Below are 16,965 nucleotides of genomic sequence, written 5' to 3'. Positions count from 1 at the left end.
CTAGATCTCATCAACATGTATAGTATAAATCACTCATACTGTACAGTACTGTGAGGGTTCTAGTTCTCATCAACATGTATAGTATAAATCACTCATACTGTACAGTACTGTGAGGGTTCTAGTTCTCATCAACATGTATAGTATAATCACTCATACTGTACAGTACTGTGAGGGTTCTAGTTCTCATCAACATGTATAGTATAAATCACTCATACTGTACAGTACTGTGAGGGTTCTAGTTCTCATCAACATGTATAGTATAAATCACTCATACCGTACAGTACTGTGAGGGTTCTAGTTCTCATCAACATGTATAGTATAAATCACTCATACTGTACAGTACTGTGAGGGTTCTAGTTCTCATCAACATGTATAGTATAAATCACTCATACTGTACAGTACTGTGAGGGTTCTAGTTCTCATCAACATGTATAATATAAATCACTCATACTGTACAGTACTGTGAGGGTTCTAGATCTCATCGACATGTATAGTATAATCACTCATACTGTACGGTACTGTGAGGGTTCGAGATCTCATCAACATGTATAGTATAAATCACTCATACTGTAAAGTACTGTGAGGGTTCTAGTTCTCATCAACATGCATAGTATAATTTTCTCATACTGTACAGTACTGTGAGGGTTCTAGTTCTCATCAACATGTATAGTATAATCACTCATACTGTACAGTACTGTGAGGGTTCTAGTTCTCATCAACACGTATAGTATAATCACTCATACTGTACAGTACTGTGAGGGTTCTAGATCTCATCAACATATAATCACTCATACTGTACAGTACTGTGAGGGTTCTAGTTCTCATCAACATGTATAGTATAAATCACTCATACTGTACAGTACTGTGAGGGTTCTAGTTCTCATCAACATGTTTAGTATAAATCACTCATACTGTACAGTACTGTGAGGGTTCTAGTTCTCATCAACATGTATAGTATAATCACTCATACTGTACAGTACTGTGAGGGTTCTAGTTCTCATCAACATGTATGGTATAATCACTCATACTGTACAGTACTGTGAGGGTTCTAGTTCTCATCAACATGTATAGTATAAATCACTCATACTGTACAGTACTGTGAGGGTTCTAGATCTCATCGACATGTATAGTATAATCACTCATACTGTACGGTACTGTGAGGGTTCTAGATCTCATCAACATGTATAGTATAAATCACTCATACTGTACAGTACTGTGAGGGTTCTAGATCTCATCAACATGTATAGTATAAATCCCTCATACTGTACAGTACTGTGAGTGTTCTAGTTCTCATCAACATGTATAGTATAATCACTCATACTGTACAGTACTGTGAGGGTTCTAGATCTCATCAACATATAATCACTCATACTGTACAGTACTGTGAGGGTTCTAGTTCTCATCAACATGTATAGTATAAATCACTCATACTGTACAGTACTGTGAGGGTTCTAGTTCTCATCAACATGTATAGTATAAATCACTCATACTGTACAGTACTGAGAGGGTTCTAGTTCTCATCAACATGTATAGTATAATCACTTATACTGTACAGTACTGTGAGGGTTCTAGATCTCATCAACATATAATCACTCATACTGTACAGTACTTTGAGGGTTCTAGTTCTCATCAACATGTATAGTATAAATCACTCATACTGTACAGTACTGTGAGGGTTCTAGTTCTCATCAACATGTATAGTATAAATCACTCATACTGTACAGTACTGTGAGGGTTCTAGTTCTCATCAACATGTATAGTATAATCACTCATACTGTACAGTACTGTGAGGGTTCTAGTTCTCATCAACATGTATAGTATAAATCACTCATACTGTACAGTACTGAGAGGGTTCTAGTTCTCATCAACATGTATAGTATAATTACTCATACTGTACAGTACTGTGATGGTTCTAGATCTCATCAACATATAATCACTCATACTGTACAGTACTGTGAGGGTTCTAGTTCTCATCAACATGTATAGTATAAATCACTCATACTGTACAGTACTGTGAGGGTTCTAGTTCTCATCAACATGTATAGTATAATCACTCATACTGTACAGTACTGTGAGGGTTCTAGTTCTCATCAACATGTATGGTATAATCACTCATACTGTACAGTACTGTGAGGGTTCTAGTTCTCATCAACATGTATAGTATAAATCACTCATACTGTACAGTACTGTGAGGGTTCTAGATCTCATCGACATGTATAGTATAATCACTCATACTGTACGGTACTGTGAGGGTTCTAGATCTCATCAACATGTATAGTATAAATCACTCATACTGTACAGTACTGTGAGGGTTCTAGTTCTCATCAACATGTATAGTATAATTCACTCATACTGTACAGTACTGTGAGGGTTCTAGTTCTCATCAACATGTATAGTATAATCACTCATACTGTACAGTACTGTGAGGGTTCTAGTTCTCATCAACAAGTATAGTATAATCACTAATACTGTACAGTACTGTGAGGGTTCTAGATCTCATCAACATATAATCACTCATACTGTACAGTACTGTGAGGGTTCTAGTTCTCATCAACATGTATAGTATAAATCACTCATACTGTACAGTACTGTGAGGGTTCTAGTTCTCATCAACATGTATGGTATAAATCACTCATACTGTACAGTACTGTGAGGGTTCTAGTTCTCATCAACATGTATAGTATAATCACTCATACTGTACAGTACTGTGAGGGTTCTAGATCTCATCAACATATAATCACTCATACTGTACAGTACTGTGAGGGTTCTAGTTCTCATCAACATGTATAGTATAAATCACTCATACTGTACAGTACTGTGAGGGTTCTAGTTCTCATCAACATGTATAGTATAATCACTCATACTGTACAGTACTGTGAGGGTTCTAGTTCTCATCAACATGTATGGTATAATCACTCATACTGTACAGTACTGTGAGGGTTCTAGTTCTCATCAACATGTATAGTATAAATCACTCATACTGTACAGTACTGTGAGGGTTCTAGATCTCATCGACATGTATAGTATAATCACTCATACTGTACGGTACTGTGAGGGTTCTAGATCTCATCAACATGTATAGTATAAATCACTCATACTGTACAGTACTGTGAGGGTTCTAGATCTCATCAACATGTATAGTATAAATCACTCATACTGTACAGTACTGTGAGGGTTCTAGTTCTCATCAACATGTATAGTATAATCACTCATACTGTACAGTACTGTGAGGGTTCTAGTTCTCATCAACATGTATAGTATAATCACTCATACTGTACAGTACTGTGAGGGTTCTAGTTCTCATCAACATGTATAGTATAATCACTCATACTGTACAGTACTGTGAGGGTTCTAGATCTCATCAACATATAATCACTCATACTGTACAGTACTGTGAGGGTTCTAGTTCTCATCAACATGTATAGTATAAATCACTCATACTGTACAGTACTGTGAGGGTTCTAGTTCTCATCAACATGTATAGTATAATCACTCATACTGTACAGTACTGTGAGGGTTCTAGATCTCATCAACAGTATAATCACTCATACTGTACAGTACTGTGAGGGTTCTAGATCTCATCAACATGTATAGTATAAATCACTCATACTGTACAGTACTGTGAGGGTTCTAGTTCTCATCAACATGTATAGTATAATCACTCATACTGTACAGTACTGTGAGGGTTCTAGTTCTCATCAACATGTATGGTATAATCACTCATACTGTACAGTACTGTGAGGGTTCTAGTTCTCATCAACATGTATAGTATAAATCACTCATACTGTACAGTACTGTGAGGGTTCTAGATCTCATCGACATGTATAGTATAATCACTCATACTGTACGGTACTGTGAGGGTTCTAGATCTCATCAACATGTATAGTATAAATCACTCATACTGTACAGTACTGTGAGGGTTCTAGATCTCATCAACATGTATAGTATAAATCACTCATACTGTACAGTACTGTGAGGGTTCTAGTTCTCATCAACATGTATAGTATAATCACTCATACTGTACAGTACTGTGAGGGTTCTAGTTCTCATCAACATGTATAGTATAATCACTCATACTGTACAGTACTGTGAGGGTTCTAGTTCTCATCAACATGTATAGTATAATCACTCATACTGTACAGTACTGTGAGGGTTCTAGATCTCATCAACATATTAATCACTCATACTGTACAGTACTGTGAGGGTTCTAGTTCTCATCAACATGTATAGTATAAATCACTCATACTGTACAGTACTGTGAGGGTTCTAGTTCTCATCAACATGTATAGTATAAATCACTCATACTGTACAGTACTGAGAGGGTTCTAGTTCTCATCAACATGTATAGTATAATCACTTATACTGTACAGTACTGTGAGGGTTCTAGATCTCATCAACATATAATCACTCATACTGTACAGTACTGTGAGGGTTCTAGTTCTCATCAACATGTATAGTATAAATCACTCATACTGTACAGTACTGTGAGGGTTCTAGTTCTCATCAACATGTATAGTATAAATCACTCATACTGTACAGTACTGTGAGGGTTCTAGTTCTCATCAACATGTATAGTATAAATCACTCATACTGTACAGTACTGTGAGGGTTCTAGTTCTCATCAACATGTATGGTATAATCACTCATACTGTACAGTACTGTGAGGGTTCTAGTTCTCATCAACATGTATGGTATAATCACTCATACTGTACAGTACTGTGAGGGTTCTAGTTCTCATCAACATGTATAGTATAAATCACTCATACTGTACAGTACTGTGAGGGTTCTAGATCTCATCGACATGTATAGTATAATCACTCATACTGTACGGTACTGTGAGGGTTCTAGATCTCATCAACATGTATAGTATAAATCACTCATACTGTACAGTACTGTGAGGGTTCTAGTTCTCATCAACATGTATAGTATAATTCACTCATACTGTACAGTACTGTGAGGGTTCTAGTTCTCATCAACATGTATAGTATAATCACTCATACTGTACAGTACTGTGAGGGTTCTAGTTCTCATCAACACGTATAGTATAATCACTCATACTGTACAGTACTGTGAGGGTTCTAGATCTCATCAACATATAATCACTCATACTGTACAGTACTGTGAGGGTTCTAGTTCTCATCAACATGTATAGTATAAATCACTCATACTGTACAGTACTGTGAGGGTTCTAGTTCTCATCAACATGTATAGTATAAATCACTCATACTGTACAGTACTGTGAGGGTTCTAGTTCTCATCAACATGTATAGTATAATCACTCATACTGTACAGTACTGTGAGGGTTCTAGATCTCATCAACATATAATCACTCATACTGTACAGTACTGTGAGGGTTCTAGTTCTCATCAACATGTATAGTATAAATCACTCATACTGTACAGTACTGTGAGGGTTCTAGTTCTCATCAACATGTATAGTATAATCACTCATACTGTACAGTACTGTGAGGGTTCTAGTTCTCATCAACATGTATGGTATAATCACTCATACTGTACAGTACTGTGAGGGTTCTAGTTCTCATCAACATGTATAGTATAAATCACTCATACTGTACAGTACTGTGAGGGTTCTAGATCTCATCGACATGTATAGTATAATCACTCATACTGTACGGTACTGTGAGGGTTCTAGATCTCATCAACATGTATAGTATAAATCACTCATACTGTACAGTACTGTGAGGGTTCTAGATCTCATCAACATGTATAGTATAAATCACTCATACTGTACAGTACTGTGAGGGTTCTAGTTCTCATCAACATGTATAGTATAATCACTCATACTGTACAGTACTGTGAGGGTTCTAGTTCTCATCAACATGTATAGTATAATCACTCATACTGTACAGTACTGTGAGGGTTCTAGTTCTCATCAACATGTATAGTATAATCACTCATACTGTACAGTACTGTGAGGGTTCTAGATCTCATCAACATATAATCACTCATACTGTACAGTACTGTGAGGGTTCTAGTTCTCATCAACATGTATAGTATAATTCACTCATACTGTACAGTACTGTGAGGGTTCTAGTTCTCATCAACATGTATAGTATAATCACTCATACTGTACAGTACTGTGAGGGTTCTAGTTCTCATCAACACGTATAGTATAATCACTCATACTGTACAGTACTGTGAGGGTTCTAGATCTCATCAACATGTATGTAATCTCTCATACTGTACAGTACTGTGAGGGTTCTAGTTCTCATCAACATGTATAGTATAAATCACTCATACTGTACAGTACTGTGAGGGTTCTAGTTCTCATCAACATGTATAGTATAAATCACTCATACTGTACAGTACTGTGAGGGTTCTAGTTCTCATCAACATGTATAGTATAATCACTCATACTGTACAGTACTGTGAGGGTTCTAGTTCTCATCAACATGTATGGTATAATCACTCATACTGTACAGTACTGTGAGGGTTCTAGTTCTCATCAACATGTATAGTATAAATCACTCATACTGTACAGTACTGTGAGGGTTCTAGATCTCATCGACATGTATAGTATAATCACTCATACTGTACGGTACTGTGAGGGTTCTAGATCTCATCAACATGTATAGTATAAATCACTCATACTGTACAGTACTGTGAGGGTTCTAGATCTCATCAACATGTATAGTATAAATCACTCATACTGTACAGTACTGTGAGGGTTCTAGTTCTCATCAACATGTATAGTATAATCACTCATACTGTACAGTACTGTGAGGGTTCTAGTTCTCATCAACATGTATAGTATAATCACTCATACTGTACAGTACTGTGAGGGTTCTAGTTCTCATCAACATGTATAGTATAATCACTCATACTGTACAGTACTGTGAGGGTTCTAGATCTCATCAACATATAATCACTCATACTGTACAGTACTGTGAGGGTTCTAGTTCTCATCAACATGTATAGTATAAATCACTCATACTGTACAGTACTGTGAGGGTTCTAGTTCTCATCAACATGTATAGTATAAATCACTCATACTGTACAGTACTGAGAGGGTTCTAGTTCTCATCAACATGTATAGTATAATCACTTATACTGTACAGTACTGTGAGGGTTCTAGATCTCATCAACATTATAATCACTCATACTGTACAGTACTGTGAGGGTTCTAGTTCTCATCAACATGTATAGTATAAATCACTCATACTGTACAGTACTGTGAGGGTTCTAGTTCTCATCAACATGTATAGTATAAATCACTCATACTGTACAGTACTGTGAGGGTTCTAGTTCTCATCAACATGTATAGTATAATCACTCATACTGTACAGTACTGTGAGGGTTCTAGTTCTCATCAACATGTATAGTATAAATCACTCATACTGTGCAGTACTGTGAGGGTTCTAGTTCTCATCAACATGTATAGTATAAATCACTCATACTGTACAGTACTGTGAGGGTTCTAGTTCTCATCAACATGTATAGTATAAATCACTCATACTGTACAGTACTGTGAGGGTTCTAGTTCTCATCAACATGTATAGTATAATCACTCATACTGTACAGTACTGTGAGGTTTCTAGTTCTCATCAACATGTATAGTATAAATCACTCATACTGTACAGTACTGTGAGGGTTCTAGTTCTCATCAACATGTACAGTATAAATCACTCATACTGTACAGTACTGTGAGGGTTCTAGTTCTCATCAACATGTATGGTATAAATCACTCATACTGTACAGTACTGTGAGGGTTCTAGATCTCATCGACATGTATAGTATAATCACTCATACTGTACGGTACTGCGAAGGTTCTAGATCTCATCAACATGTATAGTATAAATCACTCATACTGTACAGTACAGTGAGGGTTCTAGATCTCATCAACATGTAAAGTATAAATCACTCAAACTGTACAGTACTGTGAGGGTTCTAGTTCTCATCAACATGTATAGTATAATCACTCATACTGTACAGTACTGTGAGGGTTCTAGTTCTCATCAACATGTATAGTATAATCACTCATACTGTACAGTACTGTGAGGGTTCTAGTTCTCATCAACATGTATAGTATAATCACTCATACTGTACAGTACTGTGAGGGTTCTAGATCTCATCAACAGTAAGTATAATCACTCATACTGTACAGTACTGTGAGGGTTCTAGTTCTGATCAACATGTATAGTATAAATCACTCATACTGTACAGTACTGTGAGGGTTCTAGTTCTCATCAACATGTATAGTATAAATCACTCATACTGTACAGTACTGTGAGGGTTCTAGTTCTCATCAACATGTATAGTATAATCACTTATACTGTACAGTACTGTGAGGGTTCTAGATCTCATCAACATGTAAGTAATCACTCATACTGTACAGTACTGTGAGGGTTCTAGTTCTCATCAACATGTATAGTATAAATCACTCATACTGTACAGTACTGTGAGGGTTCTAGTTCTCATCAACATGTATAGTATAAATCACTCATACTGTACAGTACTGTGAGGGTTCTAGTTCTCATCAACATGTATAGTATAATCACTCATACTGTACAGTACTGTGAGGGTTCTAGTTCTCATCAACATGTATAGTATAAATCACTCATACTGTGCAGTACTGTGAGGGTTCTAGTTCTCATCAACATGTATAGTATAAATCACTCATACTGTACAGTACTGTGAGGGTTCTAGTTCTCATCAACATGTATAGTATAAATCACTCATACTGTACGGTACTGTGAGGGTTCTAGATCTCATCAACATGTATAGTATAATCACTCATACTGTACAGTACTGTGAGGGTTCTAGATCTCATCAACATGTATAGTATAAATCACTCATACTGTACAGTACTGTGAGGGTTCTAGTTCTCATCAACATGTATAGTATAAATCACTCATACTGTACAGTACTGTGAGGGTTCTAGTTCTCATCAACATGTATGGTATAAATCACTCATACTGTACAGTACTGTGAGGGTTCTAGATCTCATCGACATGTATAGTATAAATCACTCATACTGTACGGTACTGTGAGGGTTCTAGTTCTCATCAACATGTATAGTATAAATCACTCATACTGTACAGTACTGTGAGGGTTCTAGATCTCATCAACATGTATAGTATAAATCACTCATACTGTACAGTACTGTGAGGGTTCTAGTTCTCATCAACATGTATAGTATAATCACTCATACTGTACAGTACTGTGAGGGTTCTAGTTCTCATCAACACGTATAGTATAATCACTCATACTGTACAGTAAAGTGAGGGTTCTAGATCTCATCAACATGTATAGTATAAATCACTCATACTGTACAGTACTGTGAGGGTTCTAGTTCTCATCAACATGTATAGTATAATCACTCATACTGTACAGTACTGTGAGGGTTCTAGTTCTCATCAACATGTATGGTATAATCACTCATACTGTACAGTACTGTGAGGGTTCTAGTTCTCATCAACATGTATAGTATAAATCACTCATACTGTACAGTACTGTGAGGGTTCTAGTTCTCATCAACATGTATAGTATAAATCACTCATACTGTACAGTACTGTGAGGGTTCTAGTTCTCATCAACATGTATAGTATAATCACTCATACTGTACAGTACTGTGAGGGTTCTAGTTCTCATCAACATGTATAGTATAAATCACTCATACTGTACAGTACTGTGAGGGTTCTAGTTCTCATCAACATGTATAGTATAAATCACTCATACTGTACAGTACTGTGAGGGTTCTAGATCTCATCGACATGTATAGTATAATCACTCATACTGTACGGTACTGTGAGGGTTCTAGATCTCATCAACATGTATAGTATAAATCACTCATACTGTACAGTACTGTGAGGGTTCTAGATCTCATCAACATGTATAGTATAAATCACTCATACTGTACAGTACTGTGAGGGTTCTAGTTCTCATCAACATGTATAGTATAATCACTCATACTGTACAGTACTGTGAGGGTTCTAGTTCTCATCAACATGTATAGTATAATCACTCATAGTGTACAGTACTGTGAGGGTTCTAGTTCTCATCAACATGTATAGTATAATCACTCATACTGTACAGTACTGTGAGGGTTCTAGATCTCATCAACATATAATCACTCATACTGTACATTACTGTGAGGGTTCTAGATCTCATCGACATGTATAGTATAATCACTCATACTGTACGGTACTGTGAGGGTTCTAGATCTCATCAACATGTATAGTATAAATCACTCATACTGTACAGTACTGTGAGGGTTCTAGATCTCATCAACATGTATAGTATAAATCACTCATACTGTACAGTACTGTGAGGGTTCTAGTTCTCATCAACATGTATAGTATAAATCACTCATACTGTACAGTACTGTGAGGGTTCTAGTTCTCATCAACATGTATAGTATAATCACTCATACTGTACAGTACTGTGAGGGTTCTAGTTCTCATCAACATGTATAGTATAAATCACTCATACTGTACAGTACTGTGAGGGTTCTAGTTCTCATCAACATGTATAGTATAAATCACTCATACTGTACAGTACTGTGAGGGTTCTAGTTCTCATCAACATGTATAGTATAAATCACTCATACTGTACAGTACTGTGAGGGTTCTAGTTCTCATCAACATGTATAGTATAAATCACTCATACTGTACAGTACTGTGAGGGTTCTAGTTCTCATCAACATGTATAGTATAAATCACTCATACTGTACAGTACTGTGAGGGTTCTAGTTCTCATCAACATGTATAGTATAATCACTCATACTGTACGGTACTGTGAGCGTTCTAGTTCTCATCAACATGTATAGTATAAATCACTCATACTGTACAGTACTGTGAGGGTTCTAGTTCTCATCAACATGTATAGTATAACACTCATACTGTACAGTACTGTGAGGGTTCTAGTTCTCATCAACATGTATAGTATAAATCACTCATACTGTACAGTACTGTGAGGGTTCTAGTTCTCATCAACATGTATAGTATAACACTCATACTGTACAGTACTGTGAGGGTTCTAGTTCTCATCAACATGTATAGTATAATCACTCATACTGTACAGTACTGTGAGGGTTCTAGTTCTCATCAACATGTATAGTATAAATCACTCATACTGTACAGTACTGTGAGGGTTCTAGTTCTCATCAACATGTATAGTATAAATCACTCATACTGTACAGTACTGTGAGGGTTCTAGATCTCATCGACATGTATAGTATAATCACTCATACTGTACGGTACTGTGAGGGTTCTAGATCTCATCAACATGTATAGTATAAATCACTCATACTGTACAGTACTGTGAGGGTTCTAGATCTCATCAACATGTATAGTATAAATCACTCATACTGTACAGTACTGTGAGGGTTCTAGTTCTCATCAACATGTATAGTATAATCACTCATACTGTACAGTACTGTGAGGGTTCTAGTTCTCATCAACATGTATAGTATAATCACTCATACTGTACAGTACTGTGAGGGTTCTAGTTCTCATCAACATGTATAGTATAATCACTCATAGTGTACAGTACTGTGAGGGTTCTAGATCTCATCAACATATAATCACTCATACTGTACAGTACTGTGAGGGTTCTAGATCTCATCGACATGTATAGTATAATCACTCATACTGTACGGTACTGTGAGGGTTCTAGATCTCATCAACATGTATAGTATAAATCACTCATACTGTACAGTACTGTGAGGGTTCTAGATCTCATCAACATGTATAGTATAAATCACTCATACTGTACAGTACTGTGAGGGTTCTAGTTCTCATCAACATGTATAGTATAAATCACTCATACTGTACAGTACTGTGAGGGTTCTAGTTCTCATCAACATGTATAGTATAATCACTCATACTGTACAGTACTGTGAGGGTTCTAGTTCTCATCAACATGTATAGTATAAATCACTCATACTGTACAGTACTGTGAGGGTTCTAGTTCTCATCAACATGTATAGTATAAATCACTCATACTGTACAGTACTGTGAGGGTTCTAGTTCTCATCAACATGTATAGTATAATCACTCATACTGTACGGTACTGTGAGCGTTCTAGTTCTCATCAACATGTATAGTATAAATCACTCATACTGTACAGTACTGTGAGGGTTCTAGTTCTCATCAACATGTATAGTATAACACTCATACTGTACAGTACTGTGAGGGTTCTAGTTCTCATCAACATGTATAGTATAAATCACTCATACTGTACAGTACTATGAGGGTTCTAGTTCTCATCAACATGTATAGTATAACACTCATACTGTACAGTACTGTGAGGGTTCTAGTTCTCATCAACATGTATAGTATAATCACTCATACTGTACAGTACTGTGAGGGTTCTAGTTCTCATCAACATGTATAGTATAAATCACTCATACTGTACAGTACTGTGAGGGTTCTAGTTCTCCCTCTCTCCTGCATTTGGCCATAAGTTGTCATCAACATCACATCTTATGTCTTCTCTGGCGATGCGTCTTGGAAAGTATGTTCTGGAATGTCTAATCCAACCCTGGCAGTCTTCAGGAGAAGTGTCTCCACACCCCGCATTCATGGCCTCCAGTAAGGACATCTGGTCATGTGGATGGTGGTCATAAACCTTTCACCTCCAAGCAGAGAAAAACTCCTCTATGGGGTTTAGGAAGGAGTATGGAGGCAGGAATAGTACTGACATCCTGGGATGTGCAGTAAACTAGTCTGACTGCAGCAGAGTGGTGGAATGCCACATTATCCCACACAACAACGAAGGTAGGGGAGTTTCTTGCCCCTCTCTCCTCCGCTGCCACAAGTTGATTATGCAGGTCATCAAGAAAATAAATGAGCCTCTCTGTTGTAGGGGCTGTTTGTGTAACAGCAAACCATCATTGGACAGTGCAGCACACATTGTGATGTTAGCTCCTCTCTGGCCTGGGACATCCACGGTTGCTCTCTGTCCAATCACATTTCTTCCCCTGCGGCGCGTTTTTGCCAGGTTGAATCCAGCTTCATCCACAAAGATAAATGTATGTGCAGTTTGCCAGGCTTCCATCTCCATTACTCTCTAAAATACAGTAAATCCACAGTTGTACAGTACTTTACATTATGCATAGCTGTTTATGTACCCTGTTTGGTTACAGACATCTTACCTGGACATATTGATACCGGAGTTCTTTCACACGTTCCATGTTTCTCTCAAAGTGCTTTCACGTCATAGTCTTCGTAATGTTGAGCTACAGTTGGAGTGAATGCTATCGCTATGGCAGACTAGTATAAGAATACAGTCAGGTAACAACTCATAGAAGTACGGTTACTGTGAATGAGTCTAATGACAATCTGTTATGTGACTCACAGTGTGACTGGCTCCAACTACATTGAGGTTTCAAAGGCAAAGAGAACAGGAAAATAATGATTTTCTGTCCGTCCTCCATTTCCCTTTCATCAATCTGTAGAATCACATTAAGTCAATATTCTATATCTTACTAAGCCTTCCCTGTAGCTCAGTTGGTAGAGCATGGTGTTTGCAACGCCAGGGTTGTGGGTTCGATTCCCACGGGGGGCCAGCACAGGGAAAAAAATAAAAAAATGTATGAAATGAAGTGTATGCATTCACTACTGTAAGTCGCTCTGCATAAGAGCGTCTGCTAAATATGTAAAATGTACTAGGACACATGCAGTGGACGATTCTACAGGGGTTTTGCTGATAGAGGTATCAATTCACAGACATTGAATGATCTAATTTTGCATCAGTTATTCACACTTTTAAATTGTGAATTGAATTAGGTCTACTTTGACCATTCCTTTTTAACGTCTTGTCCAATCAAGAACATGTACTTGTAAGAGTAGGATAAGTCCATTGAAGAACTGATGTAGTATAGCGACCTCTTGTGGTCACAAGGGGCTCTCACAGCGTTGTTGTCTGCTTGAGTTAGATCAACGTCTCACCATTTGTGGCCTATTTTGGAATATTTAATATGTCATGATATTTTCACTTAATCTGACTGAAAAAGCAATGCAATCAAACTAGTTTAGCATAATGACTAGACATCATTATCTGATATAGGTTTAGTTTGTCTTTCATATTTACATACATTACATACACATTTAAATATACAGTTGAAGTCGGAAGTTTACATAAACTTAGGTTGGAGATATTAAAACTTGTTTTTCAACCACTCCACAAATTTCTTGTTAACAAACTATTGTTTTGGTAGGTGGGTTAGGACATCTACTTTGTGCATGACACAAGTCATTTTTCCAACAATTGTTTACAAACAGATTATTTCACTTATAATTCACTGTATCACAATTCCAGTGGGTCAGAAGTTTACATACACTAAGTTGACTGTGCCTTTAAACAGCTTGGAAAATTCCAGAAAATTATGTCATGGCTTTAGAAGATTCTGATAGGCTAATTGACATAATTTGCGTCAATTGGAGGTGTACCTGTGGATGTATTTCAAGGCCTACCTTCAAACTCATTGCCTCTTGGCTTGACATCATGGGAAAATCAAAAGAAATCAGCCAAGACCTCAGAAAAAAAATGTAGACCTCCACAAGTCTGGTTCATCCTTGGGAGCAATTTCCAAACGCCTGAAGGTACCACGTTCATCTGTACAAACAATAGTACGCAAGTATAAACACCATGGGACCACACAGTCGTCATACCGCTCAGGAAGGAGATGTGTTCTGTCTCCTAGAGATGAACGTACTTTGGTGTGAAAAGTGCAAATCAATCCCAGAACAACAGCAAACGACCTTGTGAAGATGCTGGAGGAAACCGGTACAAAAATATCTTTATCCACAGTAAAACAAGTCCTATATCAACATAACCTGAAAGGCCCTCAGCAAGGAAGAAGCCACTGCTCCAAAAGCGCCATAAAAAAGACAGATTACGGTTTGCAACTGCACATGGGGACAAAAATCGTACTTTTTGGAGAAATGTCCTCTGGTCTGATGAAACAAAAATAGAACTGTTTGGCCATAATGACCATCATTATGTTTGGAGGAAAAAGGTGGAGGCTTGCAAGCCGAAGAACACCATCCCAACCGTGAAGCACGGGGGTGGCAGCATCATGTTGTGGGGGTGCTTTGCTGCAGGAGGGACTGGTGCACTTCACAGAATAGATGGCATCATGAGGTAGGAAAATGATGTGGATATATTGAAGCAACATCTCAAGACATCAGTCAGGAAGTTAAAGCTTGGTGGCAAATGGGTCTTCCAAATGGACAATGAGACCAAGCATACTTCCAAAGTTATGGAAAAATTGCTTAAGGACAACAAAGTCAAGGTATTGGATTGGCCATCACAAAGCCCTAACCTCAATCCTATAGAAAATTTGTGGGCGGAACTGAAAAAGCGTGTGCGAGCAAGGAGGCCTACAAACCTGACTCAGTTACACCAGCTCTGTCAGGAGGAATGGGCCAAAATTCACCCAACTTATTGTGGGAAGATGGTGAAAGGCTACCTGAAATGTTTAACCCAAGTTAAATAATTTAAAGGCAATGCTAACAAATACTAATTGAGTGTATGTAAACTTCTGACCCACTGGGAATGTCATAAAAGAAGTAAAACTGAAATAAATCATACTCTCTACTATTATTCTGACATGTCACATTCTTAAAATAAAGTGGTGATCCTAACTGACCTAAGACAGGGAATTTTTACTAGGATTAAATGTCAGTAATTGTGAAAAACTGAGTTTAAATGTATTTGGTGTATGTAAACTTCCGACTTCAACTGTATATACTTTTTTTAAATGAAAAACTTCATACAACTTGATTAGAGATTTCACTTCTCCTGTGGAAATCCTTCACTTCTGCTGCATAAAAGTCACTGTGTTGCCATGGAGAGATGACTTCCTTTCGGAAGACAAAGCGGTCCAGCCGCTTTCTCTTCTTTATTTGATGCTCAAATAAAGAAATAAAAGACTGTCATGGTGCAATACTTTGGGATGACAAAAGAGGTTGCTACATGTACTTCCCTAATGAAATAGCATGCAGTATGGGTGCATCTCATACAGTGGGGGGAAAAAACGTATTTGATCCCCTGCTGATTTTGTACGTTTGCCCACTGACAAAGAAAGGATCAGTCTATAATTTTAATGGTAGGTTTATTTGAACAGTGAGAGACAGAATAACAACAAAAATATCCAGAAAAAAACGCATGTCAGAAATGTTATAAATTGATCTGCATTTTAATGAGGGAAATAAGTATTTGACCCCCTCTCAATCAGAATGATTTCTGGCTCTCAGGTGCCTTTTATACAGGTAACGAGCTGAGATTAGGAGCACACTCTTAAAGGGAGTGCTCCTAACCACAGCTTGTTACCTGTAAAAAAGACACCTGTCCACAGAAGCAATCAATCAATCAGATTCCAAACTCTCCACCATGGCCAAGACCAAAGAGCTCTCCAAGGATGTCAGGGACAAGATTGTAGACCTACACAAGGCTGGAATGGGCTACAAGACCATCGCCAAGCAGCTTGGTGAGAAGGTGACAACATTTGGTGCGATTATTCGCAAATGGAAGAAACACAAAAGAACTGTCAATATCCCTCGGCCTGGGGCTCCATGCAAGATCTCACCTCGTGGAGTTGCAATGATCATGAGAACGGTGAGGAATCAGCCCAGAACTACACGGGAGGATCTTGTCAATGATCTCAAGGCAGCTGTGACCATAGTCACCAAGAAAACAATTAGTAACACACTACGCCGTGAAGGACTGAAATCCTGCAGCGCCCGCAAGGTCCCCCTGCTCAAGAATACATATACATGCCCGTCTGAAGTTTGCCAATGAACATCTGAATGACTCAGAGGACAACTGGTGAAAGTGTTGAGGTCAGATGAGACCAAAATGGAGCTCTTTGACATCAACTCAACTCGCCGTGTTTGGAGGAGGAGGAATGCTGCCTATTACCCCAAGTACACCATCTCCACCGTCAAACATGGAGGTGGAAACATTATGCTTTGGGGGTGTTTTTCTGCTAAGGGGACAG

Source organism: Salmo salar, chromosome ssa17 (genome assembly GCF_905237065.1).
Source record: "Salmo salar chromosome ssa17, Ssal_v3.1, whole genome shotgun sequence".
Taxonomy (NCBI): domain Eukaryota; kingdom Metazoa; phylum Chordata; class Actinopteri; order Salmoniformes; family Salmonidae; genus Salmo; species Salmo salar.
This window is presented reverse-complemented; position numbering follows the sequence as displayed.